The following is a 6,627-nucleotide window of genomic DNA, read 5'->3' on the forward strand; positions in this document are numbered from 1 at the left end:
CGCGCCCTCGGCCCGGTTGCGGGAGTCTGCAGGGCGGGAACCGGCGGGAGCACAAACCTCCGGCAAAATATCCCTCACCGTGACCTCCAGGTGGCAAAAGAGTGGGGGTTTATATAAGACAGTATTGGACTGCTCCAAATTGCCCGGATGACCCTCAGTGGTCTGGGGTGCAGGCTTCAAACCTGTAGCTGTCTAGCGACAGAGTGGTTCAATTCCACCTTTCGGGCGAGGCAGCATGTTCAGTTTTTGCACTGGGACGGGGGGGACCAAAGCAAAAAGCAGCACCCGCTGAGAGCATTAATCCCCAGGTGTCACAGTGCAAGGAGAAGTTTTACATACCTTCCTTCTACCTTACACCACAGAGCAACTTCTCGGGGCTCAACAGGCAGGTCCCATTCACTGATATGTGCAAGCAGGTGTTTTGCCTTTTGGTGTTTCTGACCATCCCCTCGGAGCAAAGTGCAGGGTGGGCTGATGAATCGGAGGTGAGCTGCGTGCAGCCAAAGTGAGGAAAATCTACCGAGGGTGCCTGGGTGACAATTCTGATTTTAATTGGATTCTGTTAAGCGGATCTTTGTGAAATAGTATCACACATCCTACAAGAACAGAAAAGAAGTAAATAACAGAAGCCATTCTCTAGATCTGCTCCATATTGATGATAACCCATCTCCCACCCACGCTGCAACAAAGATGCTTCCCTTCAGCAGTAAGCATGGGTGCTAATAATGTCATCCAGCCTCACAAAAAATAAAGGTTAATATGAAGCCAAAAAACATATTATTCAAGCAGAAGGCATTTATTTTGTGATATCCTATTGCAATCACTCCAGCAGATGATTTGTGGAGCCTCTAGTTAGGACGAGACCCCAACCACCCCCACTGCAGGGGAGAGCGAGGATTTGAGGGGCATCTCGTTGTCTCCTCCTGGTCCCACAGGCAGGAAAGTTGATTCTGCCTGGCGAATCCCCCGAAGGAGAGAAGAAACACTGAGTGATTTATCAGGTCTCCAGTGTTCCTGGGTGCTTTTTGGGGGGTGTATTGCCATCCGGAGCTAAGTGGGTAAGAGTCCCTGGGAATGCAAGCCGGAATGACTGTGCTTCCTTTACACCAAGTGACTCACTCCAGCTGCAGGGCTGGAGGAGAAGGGATGGGCTCTGAGGACCCTAACACCGCTCCTGCTGGCTGCTGCTGCTCCCAGCCTACCCAGAGTCCATCGGAGAGGGGCGGACGAGGTGCCTGCAAGGCCCATCACTTTGGGAATACAGTGGTCTATTATGGGATATCTGGAGGGGAAAAACCCCTCCACGGTCACATAGCACATGCCAGCTTTTTTACGGCCTCGCGGGTGATGTGCGTGTACTCTCCCCGGTGCAGCTGGCAGCGCCCTGACTCCCAGCTGGCTATCTATCCTCTTCGTGCTGCTCTGTCTACCAGCCTGCCTCCTCTTCCCATAATGAACTTTCTATGTGGAATTTCTCTGCGGCCTCAGAAATTGGTATCTGCGCCACAGTTTGGCTGGGGGCTTTTGTTTGCATCGGGGCGGGGGGGAGCGCTGGAAAGGCCTTTGCCCAGTAGTGGGCAGCTGAGAACGTTAACGTTGGATGTCAGTTACCAAGTAGAACATAATACGGCTCTTTCATGTGGTGTTTATAACTGAACATGCTGGTTTGTGTCAGCCTGTTGAGTTTTTTTTTTTCCAAGAAGTAGTTTTGGATTAAATTATGACAATTACATTCTTATATGCACCCCCCCCCCAGACCAGCCCCCCCCCTTACCCTGCATGCACACAAACACAAATGGGAATTATGTGCTCTGAGCGCGATTTGAACTGTACAGCCTGGGATCTGTGCCTGGCATTGAGTTCACTTTTTTCCTCCAGAACAAAAAAGGCCACTCTGCACTCTTTCATTGCCTCAGGATAAAGCAGAACGGACAGATTGGTGGTATGGGAGCTCGTGGGTAAAACCGACTTTCAAGTACATGAGAGAGGAGGCTGGGGAGCCCCGGCTGGGGAGGTTGTGGTAAGCAGCACAGGGGTCTAGGTTTGTGACATCCTGTGTGAATCCCTACTCTTGAGTTGCTTACACTCACCCCGGCTGACTTGCGTACCTGGGCCGTGCCTTGTCTGGTTGGTAATGCAGGCACACGGCAGGAAGTGATTGCACCTTTTAGGGTTGTGCCCTCCAGGGCTGCACCGCTAGCACACGGCTGAACCTAGGGAAACATCGGGTTTTGTAAGGTCAGGAGACACAAGGCTGCTCTTGCAGCCTTTAGCTGACATAATAGAAGGGACAAGGCTGTACCTGTATTTTGGGGCTATTTTTTAAACAGTGGTTGGAGGAGAACACCAGTTTAGAGGCCCGTGTAGATGTTTGCAGGAGGGACATTTTGCATAGTGTTATGCAGGTCTTGCCTGAGTCAGCTTTGTTTGGAGTCATCCGTTAGTCAGGCAAAGTTTTCAGCGTTTGAACCCAAATGTCACTTTCTTGCCTGACAAAGGGCCAAACTAAGAGGAGCCAAAAGCTTCACGACTGGTTAGAAGGCGATCCAGGGGTTACTCAGAGCCAAGACGCACGAGAGCCTGGATCCTCAGCAGAACGTAATCTGCCTCCTGTTGTTTTCCCCATGGAGTCACAGCGCGGTGAGGAGGATGTGCTGGTGACAGATGGCTGACGCGACTTGCAAAGCGTACGAGTGACTAGGCTGTGACTCAGCAAGTGTTTGGTTACAGGAGACTGGGAGCATGTGCTTTTTGCACTGGTAACAGTGGCCTTAGCTGGGTCTCGCGACTGGCCTGTGACTGCCATCCTCCATGGAAGGAAAGCAGGCACACGTAGCCTGTTAGAGCAGAAACTCAAGCTTCTAATTACCCTTTACAGTGGTGATGGATAATGTCTGAGTGTGTATAAATACATGACCTGTCAGTGGTGCTTAGATGTCCTACTGGCCTTCAAAAAGGAAACCATTCAGCATCCTGGCCTAAAATAATGACCATATTGGAGGGAGAACTCAGAAAACTTCTTTTTCAGTTGAATCACTAGAGGGGGACAAAGACCTAGTCTGGGTAGACATCTATCTGCCAGCTCCCCCACTGCAGCTGTGGGAGACACCTTGCAGAGGCAGAAGCGAAGATGGCCCTTGTCTTCCTCAGATTTGAAGGCAGGCAAGTTCTGGGACAGCTTTCCTGAGGCTGAGCACATAGTCGGGGATCAGAAATGCGTTGGGGAAACAAAGCCACTCCTTTTCCCCCAGAAGCAAGATGGTGCATGTGTGTGCATGTGTAGTTTAGCAGCCTTTACACTGGCTCTTCCAGCATTTTTCCATACCTAGGGCCAGCCATAGCTGGCCAGAGCTTTCAAAGGCTTGATTCTGGCCATTGCAGCACAGGACAATGTCACCTGGGCAGAGGACCTAGACAGTCATATATATTTACAGTCCCATGCTGTTTTTCTCCTTTCTCCTCTTTTATGAATGGAGGAGAGGTGAATTCTCAGGTCTGGATAGGTGCCAAGTGTTATTGTTGTCTCTGTGAGTTAAAGACATCACAGAAATATTGCAGGACTTGAACTCAAACAGAGTGTACCTGTATGCATCCCTCACGTGCGCAGGGAGCCAAAGCGGCCATGGCAAGCAGCATGGCAGTGCTCGTAACTAACACCGACCTGAAGTGCTTAAAAGCCACTACGCACGGTCCCCTGGCAAAATGTCGACAGAATGATTCATACGAACGGATCGTGATACACAGCCCTCAGCCCAGCCAGGCTGTGCGTGGAACCAAGACGCTCCCATTTTCTGCCCTCCAGCATACTTCCCTGACCGAATCCAGGACTGAGCCATTTGGCTCCGACTGGAGCTGGTCAGAACATGTTTTTCTTTTCTTCTCTTTTCCCCTCCTTCACCCTTTGGAAAATGTTGACATTTCAGCAAAGGGCTGAAAACCCAAACCCTGAATATTTTCCAGTGGAAAACGCTGGAGGAAAGGGAGGGAATAATCCCCAAAGTGACAACAACCAAATCTCTTTTGCTTTGAAGGCTTTTGGGTTTATAACAGGGGGGCACATTTGGAGGACGCTTTCTATGAAAATATCTGTTTTCTCAAAACCCGTTTTTTTATTAGAAAAATGTTCCAGCTGGCATTATTTTCACTGGCGATGGTTTAGACATTCTCGGTATCTAATTTTGGAATCAACCTGAAGGAAACTTAATTCATTTTATTGGACTATGAGGCACAAATTACACACCCACAGCACAACTGATATTCGCTTGATGTTCTCGGTATCATGAGAATATTTCCTAATACTCTCTCTTTGTCAACAGTGCTGTTTACACAAACATCTCAAGCAAGTTTAGAACCTGGTCTTTGAAGATGCCATGCTCCCAGAGGTCCAGCTGACTTACCTCAGACCTCAGAGCACATTCCTGAAGGGAATCTACCTTTGACAAGATCACATCAAAGGCTGTAAAGGAAACAATATGTACTGAAAGGCATATTGCCCATAATATCCCTTGAGTAACTGATAGCACAGAAACACTTACAAAGCATTTTGTTCTGATGTCTTCAACTGATTTAAATTTCTGTCTGAATTGTGATGTAGACCTGAAACATCTGTTTCATCTTGTCTTTGCATATTACTCTGCTTTCCTGTAAGTTAAAAATAAAAAAGGGACAATGTTAGCATAACATAACTCACATATTTGCAGGAGATGAATTATGCCCTTAAACTTTTACTAAATGTGGCTAATAGCAGGTTAGAGTTTAAAAAAGGAAAGATCTTAAAATGGGCATACACTGTCATAAATAAATTCAGGCTGCAAACTAGCAGAAGCTTTCAAAACAACAGCAAAGTGAAGTTCAGAACAACCTCTGAAGAGGAACAATGGGAATAAAAAACGTACGCGTTTGAAGATAGACCTTTATCAGTTGTGGGACATCATGACAGCAGAGAAGGAGATTTAATGACCCAGGGGTTTCTTCTAGTTTGTTGTGCCCTTTTCCCTATTTTTTTCCCACACTGAAGCTTCCCAGTTCTCTCTGGTATGATTTAGCAATTGCACTGCTGCACTTACTACTGGTCCCTATTCCTTGTCACCTTGAGGTTTTTCTAAACCAGCCACCTGTGTTTGAATTAAGTTAGTGCCAAAGAAGTGGCATATTTGACTCTGTCAAATACTTACTTTTTTATCTTCTTTTCAGTTTAGGAATATCTCCCTGTCATTGTTAAAGCTTACAAAGCAGTGGGTTAAAAAAGGTAATGATGCAAAATCTCAATTTTAGACCTCACCTTTGTCAGCTGGAGACAACTAAATTGCATGTTGATAAAAGGAAGAGGCACTGAATGTCCCTGATAACTCAGTAGCAAGAAACACAGACTTCCTAAGGACCTGCATTGGTGCTGTGTATCTTTTGTCATATTTTTTTGGAGATAAGGAACTAATTTTTCATTTACAGAACTCTATTCTTGAGTTAATAAAGTCAAAAGATCACGAGCTTTAGTCCCTCACCTTGAAAACACAACTGCAAGCAAGAAGCCAGAGCAGGAATCTTAGAAATAGCCATCCAAAGCTGCAGAGCTGTAATGAGCCATTGGAAACCCACATGCACGTAGCTGAGAGACAGCTGAATTATCTGCCAAAGGCTGAGCTGTCCTTGCTCCCATCGGTACTAAAGAGGCAGATGCAGAAACAAGGAGATTCGAAGTAAGAAGATAAAGGGTCAAATGAATCACTCAGTCGCTGTTCGAAATGTAATGATTGGGAGACCAAACAGATTAAGCCAGGGCTTGTGACTGTTAACATTCATGGAAATATGTTCCATAAATTCAGCTTTCTGAGAAAAATCAGATTGTAGCTTCCTTCTGGCAATTTAAAGAGGCAACAGCCTGTTCATATGACCTTCAGATCAGGCTGGCATAGGGACTGAATCCTACAATAAAAACCGAAGAACAGCCCTTCTGGGCCAGAGTTGTGGTTCTCCCACTCAGCCCTCTCCTCCCAACTGGAGATAGGTGAGAGATAACCCAGGGAGAACACACTTTCCTCTGTCCTCTTATGTTTCCTGAGCATTCACCTTTGCTGCATCAGGATGCTACATCGCACATCTTGCCTGTGCCCTTTAGTGTCCATTTATGGACCTCTTGTCTGGGAATTTGTCTAATCCCATTTTGAGCCCGCTGATGCTGTCTGCATCTGCAGCATGCTGTGCCAGCACCTTCCAGAAGTTCTCTACCTAATGTGAGGTAATTTCCTTAATTTATTTTAAACTTGTCTCCTACTAGTTTCACTGAGTGCTCCCTGTTCTGTTGTTGAGGGATTTGGCTACTAATGACTCTGCATTCACCTCAGCCACTCTAATTTTGCAAATGCGGTCCTTAATCATCAGAAAAATAGCTAAGAATTACAAAGCTCACTTCCATCCCTGTCACTTGCTGACCTGCCCAGGGTGGCTTTACACCTGGAGCACTCTGGCTCTTACCAAACTCAGAGGGCAGAAAAACGACAGCAAAGCAAACGGAGTGCCACTTCCTTCCAGTGCTCTGTTCCCCACGCAGCTGTTCACTGGCAACACGAGTCACTTTTGTGCTTCAAGAGCTGGATGCTGATGGCCCTCTCCTTCTCTTGGGAATTGGAC

General features: G+C 46.9%; 1 non-coding gene across 1 annotated transcript; it reads left to right on the top strand.

Moving 5' to 3' along the window:
• The first annotated feature begins 141 nt into the window (after positions 1 to 141).
• Positions 142 to 227, top strand: TRNASTOP-UCA. The gene has a single exon. It is a non-coding gene; the product is annotated as a tRNA-Tyr (tRNA).
• The last annotated feature ends 6,400 nt before the right edge of the window (positions 228 to 6,627 follow it).

Source organism: Apaloderma vittatum, unplaced genomic scaffold (assembly GCF_000703405.1).
Source record: "Apaloderma vittatum isolate BGI_N311 unplaced genomic scaffold, ASM70340v1 scaffold42016, whole genome shotgun sequence".
NCBI lineage: Eukaryota > Metazoa > Chordata > Aves > Trogoniformes > Trogonidae > Apaloderma > Apaloderma vittatum.